Consider the following 22,937-nt stretch of genomic DNA (forward strand, 5'->3'; position numbering starts at 1 on the left):
AACAGTTACTTAAAAGCTTGACTTAAGCATATTTAGTCACATTCACTGTGATAAATTTTGTCGCATTGATTTACTTATTTAGTTCGTAAAATATATTATGACAAGCTGAATATTTGTTTCGGTACGCACAAATATTCCCCCGTAAGTGCTTGTCTTTATAATAAAAAGAATTTCAAAATGCCTGCGGCACTCATTTACCATGACTATCCAAATAAGCGAATTGCCAAAACGATTCATGTATCAGGCGAATACTTACAGCCCGGCTCTTCTCTTGCGCTCCCTCTTGACACACTGCGCCATCTGGCGGAGCCGCCTTTAAATACATTAAATACATGCATACACAGTGACTGAAGGTGTCGTCAGAGAGTTTCGCTGAAAAGCGGCACTTACCCATAGGCCCATGTCCAGTGGCACACATACACGAATTGGCATCAAAGAGGTTCGAGGAGAGGCACATATGCAGGGACACATGTATAAATGCACATCCAGGCGAACGGCCCCTATTGTTGAGCAGCTCTACCTTTAGAAGAGCAGATAATTGTGGGTGTCTCGCGGTTAGAGGCAGCACAGGGGACGAGGACAAAGGAACGGCGACCACAGTTGCGACGCGGAACTAGCAAGTAAAAGTTATGTTCGCAAAAGAACATCAAATTCAGATGCACTGAGCCCATCACGTGAATCACAATCAGAAGCCAGTGGCAACAAGCGGCAAAAAAACAAAAACAAAGCTGATATCTAAGACGATGTCAGGTTAAGAAGGTACAGCAATGATTGGTGCAAACTAAACACACGCATGACATCTTCCCAAATCTGGCAAACATATTTTACACTCAAGCAAAGATAGTAATAGCTGGCTGACAGAGGTGAAACTTTTCGTTCTTACGTATAAGGCCTCCATGTTTTCCCTCGGCACCTTATATCGACGTTTAAACATTGAGCAACATACATGCTGCCTTCAAAAACGGTATTGCAGCCACAATCATTACTTTATTATCTTTATCACTTTGAGCGTAAACACAGGAGCGTGCGGCTTTCATTACTACGAGTGTAGTTTAGCGAAACCGCAACATCGTTTTGCGCCTGCGTGAGGACAGTATCCTTCTTTTACCCGTATTACGTCATCGGAGCACTCGCATGTCGTCTGCTAGGCGCGTTTCATTGAATCACTGTGGGTCGCAGCTAACTCAAAGGCCACACCACACTGTTGTAAAATAAAACGGTGCCTTCCTCAACCTGGTGGTCGGAGCTACACACCGCGGAGCATTTTTTTGTCGCTGTCATTTCTGCGCGCAAATTTTCTCCTACGGGAATTTTATGAAGCGAGAGAAACAGGGTGTCTGAACGAATCCCCCCCCCCCTCCTACAGACCAATTTCTTCATTCAGTTCCCATTTTAAAATAGTTTAGGCACAATTACAATCTTATTAGCTGCTGGCTGAGGTTAACCACTGCTTCCAACGGAATACCTTCAGCCGTCTTCGGCCGTAACAAGTTCTGCGATTCTACATGGGAGTAGATTGTAGACAGTTGGCACTAAGCTTATGTCTGCTCTCAGATTTCCCTAGTTCTCAAACAAATGCTCACGGATAGTCTGTAGTGTTACAACAAATTGACGTTCTACCACAATTTCTTTCATGCACCCCAATATAAGTCTTCCACAGGCTAATGCTTTGTTTCTTAGCCGTAAAATTGTATGTAGCAGACGAAAAGTGCGCTAGGGTGACGTCATATGCACGAAGCAATAATTACTTTACGTTGCACCAACTGAGCACGCGGAAAGCTTTTCGGCACCACTATTAAACTGCGCTGATAGTAGCGAATACCACGGGCTCCCTCGTTCAAGCTCAAGTTAATCAAGATAGTACCTGCTTAACCTGTCTTCCTCTTGGTGTCGGCTTTGCCCTTTCTTGTCACTTCTTGGCGTTGGCTTTTCATTCTGATTAGCATGATGCGCTTAGTGTATAAATATATTTCCCGTTTCCTGAATAAACTTCCAGTTGCTAATTTGGTGTGGCGTTTGTCGTCTCGCTTCCTTTGTCCTTGTTGCTTGCGCTGACCCATATTATGCACATGTGGGATCGGCTCACATATTCTAGACTGCACAATCTCCGAGATGGGCCCATAATTTTGATGGCATAGCTAGATAGCCGCAGAGAAAACTGGTCTAACACGCAAATGACACGTTTTGCTTTAATACATTACTTTCATACCCACTTTTCTTAGTGCCGCCTGCCGAAGTTTCCCTCTGGAGCTGGCATCAGGAAGATGTCGATGCCTCCGGATGGGTCATGGTCGCCTCCTCGGCAACTGGAGCTACATCTTCGGCTAGTGCTTCAACATCCGTTGTTGAGCCTAAGTCAGGTAGCTCGTACCTCTTCCAAGGAGCATCTCGGCCACCAAATGCAGATCCGGATTCGGCTGCCGATTTCCACGCTCCGCGCAGTTTCGAGTGCGAGGCAACCGGAAGTCGTCCGCCAGCAAACATCTCGTGGTTCCTGGACGGAATGCCGTTGGACGTGCGCTTGAGTCACACTCGTACCGGAGGCAACGTAACGGCAAGCGTGCTTCTCCTGTCAGCTCGCGTTCACGCGGGAAAGCTGCTTGAGTGCCGGGCCAGCAACGACAATTTGCGGGACCATCATGGAGTGCTCAGTCGCTATTTGGCTCTGAATGTGTCAAGTAAGTAAAAAGATATCTGGCAGCGTTTTGAGGGTGACATCGCGCATTTGTCATTCGCGACACGTTCGTAATACTACACAGCCATTCGTCATGAACAAAACGCTTTTAAAACCTTGTTAAAGACTGTCTTTACACATTTTTTCTTGGAAGGGGGGGGGGGCAAGGAGAAGAGAGAGGAGAGAGAGAAGACTGTGCCTATAGGTATATTGTGAGTGTTTATATGTTTCGAGCTGAAGCCCGTACCCGCATAACAGTAAATGCAGTTAAATGCGAATTAAAATTAATTAAACAGAGGCGCACCAGTCAGTATCCCGAATCGGTTATCTGTATGGGGTTACCGGTAAGTACCTCGCTGTCTGTTTTAAATCGTCAGCGAGTTACTCATTAGTTACAATAAGCTGCTATTTACAAAGTTGGTCGACCCTCAAATAATAACATTAAATGTAAATGTAACTTGTTTCTTTGAAGCACCGCACTGTGCGGAAACATTCAGCTGTCGTAGCGAGCTTTATCCCATGTCTTTGTAATGTCGGACAAAAAAGCAAGGAAAGTGTGGTACAGGACCTCTAACCACGTGATCACAGAAAAGTCGCTCGAATGCTCAGTCAGTGCCAATTTATGTTCCACATTCGTGTTGAATACGTAAGAGACAAGCGAGCCCTGAAGGAACCTGATGACTATTGCTTCAGTGTAAAGACTGATTCACACCGCCATTGTCCACCCTATCCCGTCACTGTCACGTTTGCGTTGCGAGAGAGCGTTCCTTTTTTTTTTGTTGCTTTCTCTTCAAAAACGCTCTAAGATCGCCAGCATACCAATTGCTTAGGAGAAAGTGGCGAGGACACATTCACCCATGGCGCAAAGCGGTGTAGCACTGGTAACAGGACAGAGCGGATAACGGCTGAGGGAATGAGGCCTAACTGCGCCACTCGACACTAATATAAGCTGGATGAGCAGATGTAACGTGCCTCTGACAGGCTAGCCAACGCTTCGGTATGTGGACCTATCTAGGTCTACCTATAGGAATGCTGACCACTTTCTCATAGGCGGCTTACCTCCGTCGATCCCTTTTTTATCCTACAGTATGTTTTCATCAGTCAAACGCCTTCCTGACTTCGGATTAAACTTTTATTTTCCTTTCCTTTGCGTAGGCAAGCCAGAAGTGAGCATCAAGCTGGGTACCGGTCTCAACGCCAGCCGCATCACGGAGGGAGTGGACGTGTACATGGAGTGCTCCGTCCTCGTCACCTCAAGAATCACCGACGTTAAATGGAGCCGCGACGGCCAAGAACTCGACGCGGACCTGACTGAGGGCATTGTGATGACTTCTCGCTACTTGATAATCCGAGGGGTGACTCCCGGCCACGCTGGAAACTACACGTGTCGAGTAACTAGCACCCATGGTGACACCGTCGAGAGCACTCCGCTTCTCATCCGCGTCAGATGTAAGCAGCCGGTTACCCACTGTGGTGCTTCAATAACTATGGCGTTCGGCTGCTGAACGTGAGGTTGTGGGTTCGAGTGCCGGACGTGGTGGCGGCATTCTGGTGAGAGGGAAGTGCACGAATGCTGATGCGCTTAGATTTATGTTCTTCTTGAAGAATCCCAGATTTCCAAACTTTGCGGAACCCTCCACCAGGGTGCGTTTTACGGAACCAGTGTGACTCTGGCGCGATAAACGTAATCAATCAATCAATCAATCAACCAATCAATCAATCAATCAATCAATCAATCAATCAATCAATCAACCAACCAATCAATCAATCAATCAATTAGCATGTTTGCGAACGTCTTTAGTGGGCCGAGTTCTGAGCAGACTAGACAGCACAGAATGAATGAAGACGGCACGTTGCTTAGACACTAGGCTGAAAAGGAGTCATTATGACTATTTTAGCGGGCCTAATTGTTCTTACACTACTTAACTACATACTGGAGCGGCATCGAACTCCTTAATGAAAAACGTTCGTTCACGCGTGGAGCACACTGAGTAAACATACTCCTTTTTCGGGTAGCAGAACTCTTGGAAATGGAGCTGAATACGAGGACAATAGTTTTCCAGGGGGAAAATTATTCTTATAACCCCATTGATTTTACGTGTGAGCAGTTCACAAATACCTATCTAACAATAAGGGGTCTGGTCGAATCACATTACTGTGTTAATTCGCCGAGTGATATGGACATCATCTTCTGCTGCAGCAACGCACTGGTTGTATTTGCTCACCACATTTCATCGTTTTGTAGATATAATCTCAAACTGCTTCACTTGTCAGCTTATACGTTAGCCTGGAAGGTTTTGCAGGACCACTCTTACATTGAAGAAGGCCGCACAAGCGCAACTAAAACAACTATGCTGAGTGCACGAATGCGCGTCGCCTTTCAAAGACGTGGTGTTTTATGAACCTATCGGTCCGACCATACCTACCCTATGGAATATGGTCCGATAGCGATATAAGCACATGCGCACCCTGTTCCAGTTCCCTACCGCCACCTTGCTCCTGTATCCACAAAATTGATTTTGTTATCCAATTTTTAGGCGCTTTAAGTTGTAAATCAATTCAAACTCGCAATGCTATGAGATCGCTTCCCGCTCAGCTCAGATAGTGTAGCGATCGCTCCAGAGAAACACTGGTCCCGGGTTCACTACCCCCTCCCGCGCGGGATGAATTTTTCTTCAACTTTGAAGCATTCTTTCTGTGATACGGGCATGTACGGGTTTCCTTTTCAAAGCTTTATGCAATACTAACGCGTCGCTGAAAATGTTCCTGTTTGATTAAGAAGAGTGCGTATGAGGCTAGTTGGTCATATAACGATACGATTGAAACGTTTTCTCGTTTTTGAGGTCCCCATAATGTCATAAACCAACTGCTAACTAAACAAAGTTTAGTTATCAGCTTTAACCACCTGGTATCTATATTATACGTCAAAAGTATTCGGTTATCTCACTTGATATGATGGAAGTGATTTCCCATATTTGAACCGCACGCCACTAATGCGAAAAGAATATCATGTGGAGAAAATGTGCTGTTCTGCTCTAGCCACTTGGCGTTGTCACTTTCCCGCAGACCCTCCCAGATGCGATTCTGAGGAAGATAGCATCGTGCTTGTCGAGAAAGACGCTGCCGTCAACGTGACCTGCGACGTGCAAGCCGATCCCAGCGTGGGCCTACGCTATTTCTGGCTCGCGGAAAGCACTATGGAAGACACGGAAACCACGCTGAAAAGCCAGCCCATTCGGCCCAAGCAAGCGGATCGGCCACTCGTAACGGCGTCGGAGCGCCTGGAGATCATCGCCAACGCTTCGCTCTTCAATGCGGCTCTCGCATGCTGGGCAGAGAACGCCGTGGGAACCCAGAGGAAGCGCTGCCGATTCAAGTTCGTATACAAGGGTACGTACGTAATTAGTCGTTCGAGACCCTTATCCCGAGAGTGAAATGATTTCAATGGGGTAGAATTAGGAGTGTTAAAGTGTGGCGGGGAGAGAGAGAGAAGGGAAGGGGAGGCAGGGAGGTTAGCCAGACTGAGTCCAGTTGCTACCCTACATGTGGAGAGGGGAATGGGGAAAGAGAGAGAGAGAAAACATGAGTCTAAAACGCACTTTCACATGCACTAAATCAGGTGTAGGACGTCTATAGTCGGGCACTCAAGTCTGTTGCCTTTAGGTAGTGAAGAAACGCTCGAACTGCTATGTGGACTGTGGGAAGCCGGTCCCGTGCTAAAGGTGGAGAAGGGATGGGTTAGCTTAGAAAAACGTGTGTGCGTGCGCGCGTGCGTGTGTGCGTGCGTGCGTAGATCAACTGACGGTGCTCTGCTCCGGACCTGTCACTTGCACCTCGCTCATTGAATCATGGACACGGAAGGTCAAAAAGGTGCGACGTAATGCTAATGCATTTCTCTTGCATTTACCAGTAAATCGCCACTAGTTTTTACCAGCCCTCCTTATTCTTCGAGCTACTGCAGATTGAAACGGCTTTCCCATGATTTTTTGTAGTAAGATCTAACCCTTGAATCATTCCGCGTGTTTCCGAAAATTTCGACAATGAACCAAATATGACGAATGACGCTGATGTATAAACATTGTATAGCAAATGTATTGTTACTAGCCCCAAAAAATTTCAGGGTCCTATTCTGAATCGCTTCCTTCTCGCCTTTCGTCAGTGGTCTGAGCGGCGCTCCATCGGCGTTGTCAACAGGAATGGCCGGTCGTGGACGGCGAATGTTAAAAAGAATTATAAATGAATAAACAAAACTTTTATCGTATAGAGGTCCCGGATAATGAGACCTCCTCCTTAGGGTGTGCGTCCACATGCCCCAAAAGGAACTCGCTAACTATATTGTCGGTAAACATTAGAGTTCCAGCTGTTTCAAGAAGTGTTTGATCATTGATATCACTTATTAAACTTATGTCATTGCTAAGCAATCGAATTTGTAGTGATACGTAGAAACAGCGTCCCTCTCTCGTACGCGCAGGAGAGGACCCACCCAACCTGACTTGCACAGTCGGCAATTACACGGACAGTTCGTTCTCGCTGACCTGTTTCACACCTCTTGTCAACGGCACGACTACGACAACATCAACGAGGCTGAGACAGGAACGGCGACTCCGAGTACAGGTGCTTGACACAAGGAGGGGCAACCGGTCTGAACGCAGCTTCTGGAGCACGGACTTGGGCCCGATACTCGTCAACCGACTACGCTCTTCCACCGAATACTTGGTCGTGGTTCGAATGCCTCCGGATGCGAGCTTCTGGACCTGGGTGCGCACTCTGGGCCCAGCGCAGACCCTGATTAGACAAGGAGGTGAGACTGCACTAATACGTGATGCTTCAATTTACGCTCATTTTTTTTTTGTCCTGCAGGCTTCGTACAACGTGTAAAAGAATACACTGAAGTACATCATCGGCTCCAGTTCAAACCTGACAGGACTGTGTGACTGAGCGCTTGTATTCTTTTGCATGGGCGAACTTTTCTTAAGATAGTTTGTAAAGAATTTTGATTGTCTTTCGCATAAAACGTAAAACTTCGACCTGCGACTATGCCACCAAATCTATGTCGTTTCTCTCTCTAAAGCGTTCGAAAGCGAAAGCTAGAGTGTGTCGGTTTCCGTCAACAGATGGCGTCAAAGCAGTTAGCGTCAATCTAAGCTGTACAATCATGTGGGGCCATCTGTTAGATGGAAGTCTACACACTTTTTTTTGCGTCCATCAACGGCGAGATTGAGTGGCGACAGCATGCGCCGTCCCTATAAGTCTAGCAGTGTCAAAAAAAAAATACAAACAAGTGTGCCGTATGGTGGCTTTGCCTCAACAAGCGTCTAACTACAGCGGTGCACCCTTACCAGGGATATAGTGCAACCTGGTAAATTCACGGCAATATTGAGGCTGATTGCAGCCGTACCGTTAATTTTACCTACGTTATGACTAACTCTTGCTTCTTGTTAGAACCTCTGAAGCCACTTTTAGTAATTATTGCCAGGTGCAAGCACTGCTTAGTCCAATCGAGCTCGCTCCATTCACCCAAAAGTATGTCATATGGAGGCTTTGCCTCATCAAGTCTCCAACTACGGCGGTGCACTCTTTACAGGGGTAAAGCGCAGTGCGGTTGATTTTTTATATATTGGTGCTAATTGCGCCTTTAGTGTTATCTTTACATCCTCTGCGAGTAATTGTCACTTTGTGTCTTGTTAAGACCTGAACTTCGTTTTTGTACCTCTTGCGATGCGCGACGACGTTTTAGAGGCGCGAAAACGTTACAAGATACCCAGAACCCAGACATGCCAACCCATGTGAGTCAGCTGAGACCCTGCCTTCAAAACAAGAAAATATAATATCAGGTTATGTAAAGATAAGACAAAGGTGGATGGCGTTGATGTAAACGAGCTATGGCTTACGAATGAGGCCAATGTCTTGAAAGAATGTCAAAAGGAATATTAAGGTTGCTTTAAAAGCACAGGACCTCGCATTTGTTAAAAAGTAGTGGTTCTTAGAAAACATAACTCATTCAACTGAAATACCAAGTTGCCTGTTTATTTTTTAAATCTGGAAACTCCCACAAGGTTTCCTCGTGGTTTTTAACGCACCACAGCTATCTCAACGCAGGTTGGTGATCAATCCAAGGTGGTACAGGCTCATTAACCCAAGCTCCTATAGAATCGTAAGATATGACGCTGAATTATGGTGAACGCGAAATCTTCTGAACGACTCCCTCAGAGCCATAATCCTGACATTAACCTGACTTTACACTATCAAATCTCCGATTTCTCAAGGATCTCTGAGGGATATCTGAGCAACTCAAAACATTAACCTTGCTACCGAATTTTGAATGCTTAATTTAATCCTCCCGCAGATATCAAGAGGAACACTCATGACGGACGCTGGACACTTACCCTGAGCGTCGTCGTGTTGGCGTGTAGCCTGGCTGTCACTCTGATGGCAGTGGTCGGCATCTACTGCACGCACGCACGCAGGAGGCAGAGGAGGAAGCGACGCAAGCCACCGGACAAGAGTTTGAAGAGCGACCTCAGTTTAAATGGGCGTGAAGACGTTGACTCTCTTCACAGTGGAGACCACAAGGCCTATCTCGCCACGACGGATAGCTGCTGACAGCTCAGAGCTCACGTGCTGTATGAAGTGTACTGAACTCAGATCGGCAGCTATCGATGCTACAGGGAAGAGCTACGGATATTTCCTGATGCGGAATGTCGTTTGGTGAAGCGCGCAGTAGATAAGGAAGGGAGCTTCGTGGACGCCAACTGACATTAGAGTTTTAGCTCGCCCGTAAACGTATCAACGTTTACGGAATTCAAAGGCACTGGCATCGCTGGTAGTGACACACTGTGGTGCATTGTCAAACCTTAACGCATGAGAAGTTTTTTTTAGCTACATGGGTGTTCCCGTGTAAAGAGAAAAAAAGAAACGGTGTGTTAATGACCACGTCGCTACCAAATCTTCAAACCAGTAGCTACGTGCAATACGATTGGTCACAGCAGTAGTGCCTCTATGTCCTCTCTGGTTAAATTCTATGCCACAAAATGTCGCCAACAACGCGATTGTTCAACTTCTTGTCTCACGTCAACCGAGAAGGGTAAGGCGTTTTATGGACAATCTAAATCACTCTTGTGTATTGCGGTAAAGGCGACCGAGATTTTATGGTCCGTACTACGTGAAGGTTGCTAGCACCAAAACGACCTTTTTTCCCGATGAGGTATATTTAACTAAGTAGAATAAGTTCGCGTATTTTAAGTACTGGTGTGTTGCTTCGAGGAAGCCGGATTCTGCTACAGAATGCGACTGCGTGACATGGGGCTTAGTGTGCCGCTGTATATCTGTATGCAAAACCGATACTCTTCGGGAGCATGCGACGCTTTGACATGCTTTGTCGCGACGATAGACGGACACGAGAATAGTCTGGATAGCTTGTTGTTTTCTTTTTATTCTTCATCTCATTTTACTTTTCCGTCATTTCTTCTGCCCCTTTCGTGAGCAAGAGGTCGCCTGTGGGATATATCGTCTAGTAAACGTTTTTCTTATTTCCTTATCTTCGATCTTTCTGTTTATCTCTCAGGATATGCATGCCGCTTCTCGACAGGGAAGCAGATAAAATCAAAGCACGATTGGAATTGGAATCAACAACACGAGATCTGTGCTCAGCTCTATACCCAAGCCTTTTGTAGTCCTCATCTCTCTTATCCGCACTTATTTGAATTTTTCGTTACACTTGTGTGGAGGAAATGCGCACTTCGTGGAGCTAAACATTCCTTAAAGAATGCCTCAGTATACGAAGAGGCCATCCAGGAAGATTTGCCCCCCTCCAAACTTCAGAACTCTTAATGACATGATGCATTACACAGAGATCCACCCTAGGCGCATAAACATTATTTTTTCTTTGAAACGACGAGTTCATACTAGCATACGTGAAAGCTACCCCCGTGCTTCGGCTTACCCTCAGAGTAAATAATGCGCCTTAACTTGAAGGCAACGCTTGACTTCATCTCAATGAAGCCTGGAGTGAACGCGCCCGGGACTTCTATTGTGTTTCCTTCGGCACGTTCCCCTCAGGCTTCATTTAGAGCTAGTCAAGCATGGGCTTCAACTTCAGGCGCACTTCAGAATACACGGGCTAGTCCCAAAAGATGTGTTTCCTCTTTGAGTTGCGCACCAAGAAAAATAAAAACTTGCTCACTTTTATATCTGCCCATGGAGAATACATTTTTTTACGAAAAATGGAATAAAATGTTATTTGAGTGAATGCCTAATTATTATTGCAATTAGATTATTTGTCTTGCTGAATTATCTACTAATGAAAATTTGCTCTGGCGTATCACAAACGCTGCTACAGGCAATGCATTCAGCTTATTTTCATGCCTAAACCAAGGTTTTGAGGCAAAAAATGCATTGTAGCACGTATGTTGGTATGCATTTGTGCATGTATGTACGTTGGCAGGGGTTTTCACGTGCCAAAACCACGATTTAATTATGAAGCAAGCCATAGTGCGGGATTCTGGATCAATTTTGACAACCAGGGGATCTTCAACAGTGCCCCCTATGCACAGGCGTTTATGCATATCACCCCCATCGAAATGTGGCCGACGCGGCTGAGATTCGATCCCGCGACCTCGGCGGTTGGGCGTACACACGTACGCAAGGTACTCGCTGGTGCGTTCCTTGAAGAAACATGTCGCTCACGCGAGCTATAATCTGTGCCACAGCGTGTACCAGATAGGGAAAGTTAAAAAACCAGTGGTACCCTTAGCAGGTACCATAGCGTCCGGAAATAACCACCACTGACGTGACATTTTAAAAGGACTTTCATGCCTCAACTGGCAACGCCATCGGTCAACCGTTTTACTTGAAGAAGGCTTTCAGGTAAATAAACGCGTATTTTTTTTTTTTTTACTGTAGTCCAATATCACCAGTCGGCGAAAAAGATGACCCACAGCATGCCTAAACAAACTTTTCAGCGTGTTGACTTGTGTATTGAAACATTTGCTCACTGCCTGAGGCGTCACTTGCTCACAATTTCCTGGTAAGTTCAAATATACACCAACAGAGGCGCGATGCTGCTCTGTCGGCTGACGCGAACTCTCTGTTTGAAATTAACTAAAAATAATGTTATTTTGCCCCCTACAGTCTGCAATCTTTCGCACACTTAGGACAATCAGTACGTGAATTTTTATACACTAGCGTTTTAATAGATTCGATATATTGGCTTGTAAATTAACCTCCTAATTACAGCAGGGCGCACTAGACCTCATACCTGCCACCTTTTTCTTTTCTCGTAACGCGGCATAAATAATGAATGAATAAATTCTGGGGGGTTTTACGTGCGAAAGCCACGATTTCATTATGAGGCACGCCGTAGGGGTAGACTCCGGAATAATTTTGACCACCAGGGAATTTTTAACGCGCTACCAATGCACGGCACGTGGTGCGATATTAAAGGTGTATCGAATTGACTAATTACTCCTAAAAATTCACCATTTACTCCTGAGAATCGCTGCAAATGCGTGTATTCCAGATCACTAGGACTGCGTATCTTCGTTTTATAATCCTCTTCCACGAAGGGCTACGTGTCCGCGAGCTGAAGCTACTGTGGACAGGAAGCTAATTATAAATGCTTATTTTTAAATCAGCGGCACCCCACAGTTACCTTAGTCCCGATGCAGTCATACTGTGCAAGTGTTTCGAAAAAAAAAATACTCACGCCCAAATTTGGCAGGATACGTGAAACTCTGATGGTGTGACGTCACGTCACGTGATCCGCTGCGCAGAGGCGTCGCAGCTGCTCTCGCTCGAGCCTCGCCGCTCTGTACCACGTGACTAGGCCAGGGTTTAACAGCTGCTTCGCCGGTGTTTGGTTGCGCTCAACCTCGCCATGGATGAAGCACGCGCCCGTGCGAGCACGTCATCTCTTCGCCGCAGGCTCCAGGCTGAGTCTGAGCACCCTGACGATACAGCTCGCCGGGAAGACGCACTGAAGAACCGCGGTTAACCATGCTTAACACTGTTTTCGCTCGTATAACAATGTTAAAGCCACGTTGAACTCCAGCCATTTCTTTTGGCGGCCAAAACGTACTACGCGTCGCTCGAGTTCTGGCAACCCTGCCCCGTGCGTGGGCTGCGCATGCGCACCTCGATTGTTGGGCATCACGAGGGCGCAAAAAAAAAATCCACGGCGCGAGTGCGCTTCCAGTTTACGCGTAAACTGCTATCGTAATAGTAAAACGCTTCGGCTGCTTAGTTGCTATGGTAATTTGCTTTGGAGCACTCGGTACGTCGCTGTTTAGATTGTAGGTCACGACAGCCATCTTCCGATGGAGTCAGTATGCACAAACGCTCATGCGCCGTGCTTAGCTTTCTGAACTATGAACCGCGTTCCTGACCTCAGCTATGCGCCAAATTTTTTATGACGTCATGCGCCGAAAAAAGAAAGCGCTCACGCTCTACGCTGATTATTGAAAAAGAACATGAAAGTCAGAGTTCCATTTTTTTTTTTTGCTTGCGAATCAGAACTCCAGTACCCGTGCATAAATGTGACGTCATGAATTTCAAAGTCTTTTCGCGTATTTTTGGCGGCTGTGGCTTAGTAAAGCTTGGTGAAACTTAGTAAGCTCGGCCTCTGGCCCTTCTTTTTGTATATTAACATTGTAAGTAGGCCCGTAAGTAGGCCCGATCAAAGAACCTCAAAATTTGTGACGTAGCCGGTGGATGGTGCGGAAACTTCAAGCCATCGTCGCCTCATGTGTTTTGTTTTCACACCTTTTATTCCTTTAGCAAGCCTTATCCCATGCTAGGAGCGGCTTTCAGAGTATTCTAGAAAATATATTTGCCTAGGCAGTCCAATTTACATTTTCTCCTTTGTGTCCCGTTGAAAAACTCTACGTGGTCAAAATAAATCCGAAGCCATCCAGTACGGTGCATGTTATGTCGGTTGTCTTTAGTCAGGACGCGGAACATCAAGAATCAATCAATCCATCATCTTACAAAAAAAAATGTCGGTGAATCGGGGAGCAAGCCGTTCCACTGTGACTGTACCCCCTTGTCCTAGACAGATCTCAACATGGTCTCCGAGAATTGGAAACGCTATGGCCGGTGAGTTGTGGGGCTCACGTACTACAGTCATAATTGTGTCTTCCATACTTTGAGAAACAGTGTATGGAGTCATTAATAAATCCACCTTCACTTTTAGGTTACTTGAGTGTAAGGTCGAAGCAAAGTTTGAAGTCTACAAAAAAAAAAAAGAACGGAGAGCCAGAGTTGACGTCAACCCCAGAGAGCATAGTGCCACTTCGTAGTAGTGCTGCGAAGATAACATTTATTTCATTAATGTTTTGTTATTGGCTTTCCAGCGCACCAAAAAAGAAAGAAAGGAGGGGGGGGGAGACCAGAAAAAAAAAAAGAATGGCTTCCCAGCCCCCCGCCAGCTAAGCATAGCAATGAAGATGAAGCGGCTCAAACATGAAGCGTCATATGCACGAATCTCACGCTGATAGCTCTTAGCAAACTGAACAATGACTGGAGCTAATAGCAAGCAGTGTAAAGTTGTAAAGTAAAATCTTCCACAATAGCCCGAGAGTGGCCTCTTTTCTCCAGTCCATGTCGGTGTTCCACTCCCGAAAACGAAATAAGGTGAGTCATTCTCACCATCATCTTTTATAAAGACAGGAAATTCTTCCACTGCTTTTGCATTGAAAATATCGCTAAGCTAACTTTAACGCACATTTGTTTTTCTTTATAGAGAGTTTGCTAGACGTCCCCTTGTCGGAAGGAACTTGCGTTGCTGACGTTGAAACTCTTAAGCAGTTTTTCCGACGTTGTGCACCTTATTGGCTTACGTCGCAGTTGGCTTGCTTCAAAAAGGATAAAACAGAAACGTTTTGAGGCTTCCCTGGGGTCCTCGTGTCTCTCTCACTGATGAGATATCGTGTTAATATTGTACATACCCCCTTTGTTTAAATTCTTTCTATCTGTGTGCTGTACCCTAAGCAGTCCATTTTTTAACCCATTATCCCGCCTTTCATCTGTCAGACGTTCAAATGTCAGCCGTACGTAGGTAGGCAGTTCCGCTGTGGCCAACAAACTTTTTCTGTCTCCTATTTATCCTAGCAATCACAGCGACCATATTATTCTAGTCATGCTGCTCATGAAGCAAAGGTGCATTTTTTTCGGGACTTACTTCTACGTACTGCTCCTTGTAGATATTTTATTTACATTTAGGTAAGCGTACTTTGGCAAAAATGGTCTTTTTTGCGGGTGTTTCCTCCCAATCTACCTCTGCTTTGGCTAAAGGTAGCTGTTCATACACTTACACGCGGAAAAAACGGTATAGAGTTTCATCTGTGGTTATACATAACAATATACCTAACAATGCCGTATTGTCGCGCATTCGTTATAATCTGATAATATTATGCAGAATATAGGATACGTGAATTACGTTACACTTTACATGCATAAGTGTGACAATGTGGTATGGCAAAACATATGAAAGAAGAAATTATTATTGCCAAGATGACGAAATTTGGGACGGTACACTGCTAGACACCGACAATCACAAGCAGGTGCCAGATGAAAAAAATAAAAATACGCAGTTCAAACGTCCATTTTGCAACCTATTTGTAACGGTGCATTCGTGAAGCGGATAATTAAATGCTATCGAAGTGTTAACACCATCACAAACGCGTCTTGCAGCTTAGCTATTGCGCGCCTGTCCGGAAGATCAAGAAGACGTCTACGTGGTCCCCGTGATCTACGCTCGTGGCCTACGATCGTGATCTACGTCTACGATCTACGTGATGCACGCGAGCGCGGATTATGTAGTCTCCGGGGCTCGGTCCACTTTCCGTCACGTGATACTTCTGGGATAAGCACCGTCCACTATCGCACTATCTCCTGGGCCGGCCCACTTTTTTATGTCAGGCATCCGGCCAAGCACGCGCTTCAAACTCAGAGAATGCGAGCATAACAAGCTTTCCTTCAATTACGGAATTATGCGCACGCAAGCTTGTACTTCTCGCCCAATATAGAGACATTTAGGCACAGTCTGCAGTTTTACTGCGTAGTTTCGCAGAGAAGAGAGCTGGAGAGTGGCACATATGTAGGGGTAGTGCAGGTGTTTGTTTACATATAAGCCGTTCTCTTATGCGGGTGTTATGTTTGGCAAGACCGCAGACGCATCCATGGTCAACAGTATCCGGCAGGGTTCCAATGAAATTAGGGTAGAGGCTTGGAGGAGTTGGTCGTGGTTCATAACGGCGGAGTTTGCGTAGCACACGAAAGTAGGAAATTAAGACCAGTTGGAAGTTAGCGCATCTTTACTCGTCTCTGTCCTTCCTTTCCTAATTTCGTGCGCTGTACGCAAACACAACCACTAAGTTCGAACAGAAAGCTTCGCTCTGAAAACGTTAAGCCACTGACGTGCTAAAAGTAACCTGTAAACAAAGAGACAGGAACATTCGCAGCCACTGCGCAGTATTTGTACACCTTAATTGAGCATTCGCCATAGCCACAAAAGAATAATTATGCTCCCCACCCTTGCTGGTTCATCGGCTTAAAAAAAGGCTAACGCTGAAACGCCTGTTAACAAACTGCACAACGTGCGCTTCTAGCTAACTTTTGCGAGGGTGACGAACAAGCTTTAAAGAACCTTGCACTCTAAGCCCCTTGGGAACAACTTTCCCAGAGGGAATCCGGCGTAATTATTCAGGGGGTAAAGCCGAAGTCCCTAGACACTGCTACCGGGGGCCACATTTTTCTCCGGTTGCCTTTGTCGCACGCCTCGAGAGACACTTTGCGAGGCTTAGGAGGGACCAATCACGTTTTCTTGTTTAGCAGCCTTTATTTAAGCATTTTAATTGAACGACCTTACTCGACACGCTTCGTACTCAGAGGCTATGCACTCTAGTAATTAGTCGTTCATGTGTTCGCAGATCGTGGTAGTCGCTTCGAGTTTGAAGTACAATCGTGTTTTCCGAAGAACAGCTTCTTTTTTCTTTCTAAGAAAACGGTTTCTCTAGCAGAATACTGATTACTTCTGAACGAGATAATGCCGCTTCTCAGAGAGTAATTATTCGTCATGCGTAGAAAACATGCATAGTAAACTAAACCGTACGACACGACGACGTTATTAAGATGACCTGAACGTTTTTTGCTCGGGCATTCGCCGCGGACGCATTCAAGCAGTTACGACAGGTGAGGCTCAGAGAAGAGCTCGAAAGCATGCAGACAAACTGGGCCGAGTTGTTCAGCGAATGAAGGAGTTTCGCTTAGCGTAACGCGCAAATAACAACAGTGAAACTGCTGTGAGAAGTTCCTCAGGACACGGATAACAAGTTTCGCATGCAAATTTCAAAGCCGCCACAGCATTTATCCTCCAGTGCGTGGGTGCGTCCCGCTGAGCCGTGAATGTTGCAGCATAATGGATGCCCGGCTGTCACGCTACCCCAGCTTTGAAACTTAGGTCACAGGAAATCCCGCAGAGGCATCACGGAGGGTTTGGGAGGAAGCTCTAGCATGAGAGCGCGAGCTCCCACCTAAGACAGCATGGTTTCCTCGGGCCATAATGGTTGAGAAAAATATGCTTCGGCCATGTAATCGCCATGGAATAATTCGTAAGCGGGTAGTGTCAGGAAAGTTCCAACTTCTTTGTGTACTGTTAAGAGAAGTTCGCAGTGCAGGTGCTTGCAGAAGAAAGTAGAATAGCCTTTCTTTTTTCCCATGTCTATTATTATTATTATTATTGGTTTGAAAACAACGTATCCACTTGACAACAAAGAGAAAGAAAAGAGCAGGCTAAGGAGGAAACGGAAACGTAGAAATGTAAGATAGGAAGAAGGGGAGGAAAGAGGAAAGAAAGAGCAAGATGACAAATCTCGAAGAATAGCTCAGAACACTCACAGTACAGGTCACGCACAGTGCAGGGCCGGTCACTGTAGGTCGCGCTGCTAAAGAATGTTGAAATAGAAGAAGTAGTGTCTCAGGTCATGTCACTCGAAAAACGGAAATATGCTACAAACGTGAACCTAAGTGAGCGACTTCTAGAAAAGTAAGGGGAGCGCGATTAGCCGGATCGCATGGAGACGCACGACCACTGGGGTGCAAATACTAAGAACATCGTAATAACGCACAAGGGGAACCGAAGCGCGGAAAGCTTTTCTTCGTTTCTTAATGGACAGTCCCATATGCTAATTTATAATCACCTAATGATTCTTCTTTTTTTATTGGTTTTGCAGTTTAATGTTCTCATTTTCACTTACCTATTCATTTTATATATAGATCTCTTTATCACATGTTTTTTCCAGTGTGTATTGCTTCTACTTCTTTATGTATGTCGGTCACCATAGCGCCGGATGTCTCAAGGCTTGCCTACATTCAAAATTTTTTTCTAATTTCGTGGTTTACTTTCTCCTTATTCTTCAGCAGTTCGTCTATGTGCATATTATATTAAGTGTCATATCCAACCTGCTATATTCAACATTGATTTGCATGCGACGACGCTAGTATGTGAGCTGGTCACTGAGCCAACGCGCTTGCTTATTTTCATATTCATGCACACCTATGTCTTACAAAGAAAGGAAGAAAGGGCTTCGAAGAACACAATTGGGAAATTACTCGAAGAAATGCTTAAGCAACCCACGTTGAGCTTTCCCGCGATTGTAGCAATAATATTTTTGAATGGCTTCTCAAATTGATTTAGCGCTTCAGGAACAACGAAGTGGTCACTGCGGCGCAGGCCATGACAAGGTACATGAGGGGGTGAAATATTTTAGAGACGATACACGTACTTTATGATAAGTGTTTCTTGAATTAACCTAGCGAAACTGAACTTGAAGGTATCTCTCAATTAAAAGGCAAAGTAATGAAGTGTAGTGAAACACCCACCGCCGCAGCTCAGTCGATGTCGCTGGTTTGATTCAGGACGTGGGGGCAGCATTCCGACGGGGGCGGACTGTAAAAGAAACAAAACAAAAAAAAGAACACTGGTGTACCATTTCTGGGGTGAAACGTAAAGAGCACCAGGTGGCCAACAATAATTCGGATTTCCCTGCTGCTGCGGGCCTCACAGTCCGATCACGGTTTTGACACGTAATAACTGGAAGTTTAAACCCGCATAGCTCGAACGCCGTTCTACGTCAAAGAAAATAAAAAAAGAAAAACTTCCTCACACGTATTTCTGGTCACAGAGAGCATATTATTATAAAGAAAACAGCAAAACTTTTATTCAGTAAAATGAATTATTATGATAATTACTTAAATAGTAACTGATTCGCTGAACCATTCACAACTGAACACTCCTTCCAGAGTATCAGAAAGGCTAGTATGGGCTGTACATCGCGTTTGCAACACAAAATGAGATTTTTCAGGCATCAAATCCAGCATATAAAAAATCATAATTGGGCTTTGAGGTGCTAATTAAATTATTGCGACTCTTTAAAGACACACATCTTTTTTTTGCAACCACAAACAGTTAAAGTGGGTAGTTGTGATACACCAGCGCGACTCTTGCACATTCTTTTTTTCGAAACGTGCAAAGACTAGGTGTGCATGTGAGGGGCTTGGGCAAAAGTGTTGCGAAACCTATACAAAGGTGTGCCTTACAATACGGAAAATACAGTACTAGGGGTCTGTTCGACGGTTCAGGTCCTCGCTCGAACGCAGCGCCTAGCAACTGCCGCAGTGTTCGACCACGGTCCTAACCGGCGACGGTTCCCGCGCACACTTTGTCGCATAACCGTGGCCTCAGCTCTCAACGCCGAGGTCATACAAGCCCCCAGCTGACCTCGAACACGGAGCCGGTGGAACCCTACGTGAGAAAACAAGAATTACGAGTTCAAAAAAAAAGGAATAAAATTAGAATTGAAATAGACGTGCATATATGGTGTTTTCTACAAGGGACACTCCGAAAGTAAGTTTCATCGTTTCTTTTTTTTTTTTTGACGAGAAGGTGGCACACCAGGTAAAACAAACAATCGTCATAAGAATCCACGTCCGTTGCTGGTTCGACGACGGAAGGAGCATCAGCAGAGGAGGAAGGACGCATGCGCAGAGCACCGAAGAAGAGAGAGTAGCAGCAGACCGGCGTGCTCGAGGTTATTCGAGTACAAACCACGATAGCAGGCGGACGTGTGCCGACCACATGGTCGCCAATGGAAGTGCGTGCTGTTATCCTGTATGAATAGGCACCTGTTAACGGGATTTAAAGGCGCCCTATCGGGATGTCACTTCGGAAACAATGCTCAGGTGGAGCAGGCTGCGCGACAGTTCCTTCCATAGCAGGGGCGCACCGAGTTTTTATATCGAGTGATTTCTTCAACCTGATTGCTACCGCGAAAAATGTCTCAATGTCGGTAGTGAGTATGTGAAAAAGTAGTGCAAGGTAGATAGTTCCTGATGCCTTGGTGTATTTGTTTGGCAATAAAGTTTCGGGGTGAAAATAAATGACGAAACTTACTTTCGGAACGTCCCTCGTATTTGAGTGAGCCGTCCGCAAGAAAATTGTTTCTGTTACAGTCACTGCTCATTACGCTACAGAGCATATTCGTGGATATGACACAAGATGCGTCACATCTAGATTTGATGACGTCCACGCGGTTCCGCGCCGCAGTACGAAAAAGCAATGCACAACTCCGCTTAACAGATTCGATGTCAAAGAGGAAACAAAAAATGTTCACCGCGAAGTTTGTGATGGCACACACGCGCTCCAATGGCAGATATAAAATCCTGATAAAGCGCGCTTGTTGAATCGCTTAACCCGAATCAATATTCACAAAATGTTTTCAGTTTGCTTGAAGCCGCTACTTGCGTTCTGTGGAATATCGCCTCTAAGACGCAGCGGCATTGATATGCAATAATATCGAGAACATGAGCTCGTTGCGAAGGGTGTATAAGCAAGTTCTCGAACATCATGATGGCAGCAATCCCAAACGGCAACGTTGGAACAACAAAAGAAGTATATTGATGAAATTCGTGCTGGAAGTGGGAGCCTTCTACGGAACTGAAACCAAACAAAAGCAGCCGAAACTGCGGCAGTGACAACAAAACAATAAAATAAATCCGGAAACGTCATTATACCTCGCTTCCTGTAGAAATCGGGGAGACGCATGCCCCTTCCACTCAGAAAATGCATACACCAATGCAGCTTCAGCTACACGCACACACAAACCACGCAACTCGGCTTGCAACCTTTGCGCAATCAACCAGCCGGTGCTCAGCCGGCGGCTACGTTCCGCCGGCGCAAAAACATTCCCAGACCGCGCGCGAATCGCCGTTCCCTGTCTCGTTCTCTCAATGTGAGCGCAAATCGAGCGTAGAGAGAAGGTCGTTTCCCCCGCCTGAACGGGGCGACGGCTGCTGGCACGAAGAGCCTCGTCTTTCGTTTTGTTCCGGTGTCCGAAGGCGCGCGAAAGACGGTTGCCGAGGCCGACGCTCGAGTTCGCGATGGGCAGGTCTCGGCAAATGGGCAAATCACGTGGTTTCCGCAAGAGCGAGACGGCGAAATTACGTGCCGAGGCACTGGCTCGAAGGTGTGTTGTGCGTTTCCGTGGGTGGTGGTGCGAGGAGAAGGAGGGCTCGACGGTTGGGGCGAAGAGAGCGGACGCCCTCGGCAAATCCTTACAAAAGCTCAGATTGACATACCGGAAGTGACATAAGGGAACTTTATTTAACGCTATGTAAGCTCAACAGGAAACTTGTGTTCTGCTCCTTAGTGAGGGAAAATTGTTGCGAGACTACGTAGGGACGACCGGCGCCAAGGAGCATAAATACGAAAATGAGAACAAAAAGCCACTCTATCCTCGCTTCTCTGTATGTGTTCGTTCACGCTTATCGCTCACTCAGCTATATTTCAGAACAGATTGTTTCGTGAAAAAAAGTCGCAGTTTAGGTGAAGCACCGATTGCGATAACAAATTAGTGGATGGCTGTGCGAAGTAAATATGGTAGTTTTAGAGGCCGTACAAACTTGTCAACCTTCCCGTACTAACTAAATAAACAAGCATAAAATCTGTAAGCGTGACTGAACGAGGACGCAGAAAGAAACAGACAGACAGAGTCAGCGCTGTCTTTGTTTGTCTGCTTATTTCTACGTCCTTGTTCAGTGACGCTTTCAACTTCTATCAAAGATTCAAAGCAACCAACCCGCCAACGTGTCTCAACTAAATTGAAACGCACGTTGTCACGCACGCACAGGTAAACATGAACACATCTCGCTCGATGAACGCGGAAACTCGCTGTGAAAATGATGGAGCGAGGAATGGCGGCCGCAGCAAGTGGATTGACCTTCGTGCATCTCTCGCTTCAACGTGAACGACACGTAAGAATCGCAGCGCATGCGAACCTACCGGCACTACGCGCACTCTGCAAACATCGCGCGGCCCGCGCGGACGCGCACTTTGGCCACGTCGTAGACCGCATTCAAGACACACGGACGCCGGCAACGCTCCTCTATGGCGTCCGCCAAAGGCATCTACTACAGCGTGCGCGATTCGCGTGGCCAACGCCGTAGAAGACGCCGCGGTTGCCTCCGCCAGCCAGCACTCTATATGGAAAGACGTATTTTTTTTGCCGCAAGTTAAAACACACAGAAAAGGAAGACACAGAAAGACAACACGGGCGGCGCTTCCAGTTTTGAAGTGCCGCTCAACACACGTACGCACACACACACACTCGCGTGGCCAACGCCGTAGTACACGCCGCGGTTGTCTCCACTCTGTGTGGAGCAGAAGCCGAGGAGGACGTCGAGGCACGCTAGTAGCCGCCGGAGAAGAACGGCCCTCCTCCCTCGCCTGACGCCCCTGGCGCGCGCGCGACCGAAGAGGGCAAGCTTCCGGCCCGCGTTCCTCGCTCGCGTACGTGACATTGAACCGCATTCGCCGGTTCACACTGGTACGCTTTTACTCGCACATACAGCATTCGGCGCGCGACGACGATTTTATCGCCTTTGGACTTTAAACAGAAACGCACGGCGACGCCAACGCCGTCCGCAGAAATGCGTCTGGAGTGTCCATATAATTGCTATCGCAGTAAAAAATCCCGGTAGGGTTGAGGAGCTTTTGAGAACCTGTACGCTTGTACAGTTTCTGATTGGATTAACGCTCAATGTCTTTTATACTCCTAGTTCTTAATGTCTGCGTATTATCGTGGAAGCACAACAAGAAGCTGGATGACAATCATGATAATGACGACGACGGCGAAGGTTATAATGACAATGATGATTATGTGATCATAACCATTGAAAGGAGATGGTGGCACATGCTCCCAAGCTTTTCTTG

At 46.2% G+C, this 22,937-nt stretch overlaps 1 long non-coding RNA gene across 1 annotated transcript in view; it reads right to left on the reverse strand.

Moving 5' to 3' along the window:
• Window positions 1-2,229: 2,229 nt before the first annotated feature.
• LOC139046813 (uncharacterized) overlaps window positions 2,230-22,937 on the reverse strand; it is a 101,001-nt gene continuing 80,293 nt past the window's right edge. Inside the window, exons 2-3 of the long non-coding RNA XR_011506939.1 lie at window positions 18,551-18,617; window positions 2,230-2,494 (exon numbers count right to left, since the gene is read on the reverse strand). This is a non-coding gene — a long non-coding RNA (uncharacterized lncRNA). The remainder of the gene's footprint in view (window positions 2,495-18,550; window positions 18,618-22,937) is intronic.

This window comes from Dermacentor albipictus, chromosome 6, assembly GCF_038994185.2.
Source record: "Dermacentor albipictus isolate Rhodes 1998 colony chromosome 6, USDA_Dalb.pri_finalv2, whole genome shotgun sequence".
Lineage (NCBI taxonomy): Eukaryota > Metazoa > Arthropoda > Arachnida > Ixodida > Ixodidae > Dermacentor > Dermacentor albipictus.